Source organism: Penaeus monodon, chromosome 30 (genome assembly GCF_015228065.2).
Source record: "Penaeus monodon isolate SGIC_2016 chromosome 30, NSTDA_Pmon_1, whole genome shotgun sequence".
In the NCBI taxonomy this organism is placed as follows: Eukaryota; Metazoa; Arthropoda; class Malacostraca; order Decapoda; family Penaeidae; genus Penaeus; species Penaeus monodon.
In genome coordinates, this window is record NC_051415.1 from 23948643 (window position 1) to 23948990 (window position 348).

Here is a 348-nt window from a genome sequence, read left to right on the forward strand (position 1 = left end):
AAACGGAAATGAGAAACTGCATATCCATGTTTATTGATAAGTCACGTCAGTTCAGATTTTTTTTTTTTGAGGGGGGGTAAGAGTTTTAAAATTTACTTATGTGCATGTAGGTGATACCTAAACGTAAATATTTCGCAATTTGATGTTTACACTAAAAAGAAAAAGAAAAAAGTAAAAAGTATTTAGTTTGCCTTCGCGTTTTATCCAGTTAGACTGTTTTATTTTATTTTATATATTTTTTAAGAATCTCCAACGCCGAAGCGGATCAATAATAATAAAAAAAAAAAAAATCAAGGGGCATACAACACACAGATAAGAAAAGGAAATTTCTATCGGATTCGACAGTTT

The 348-nt window shown here is 29.6% G+C and overlaps 1 protein-coding gene across 1 annotated transcript in view; it reads right to left on the reverse strand.

Annotated features, from left to right (window-relative positions):
* Positions 1 to 348, reverse strand: part of LOC119592389 (probable tubulin polyglutamylase TTLL1) — a 12636-nt gene that overhangs the window by 6710 nt on the left and 5578 nt on the right. The window lies entirely within an intron of this gene.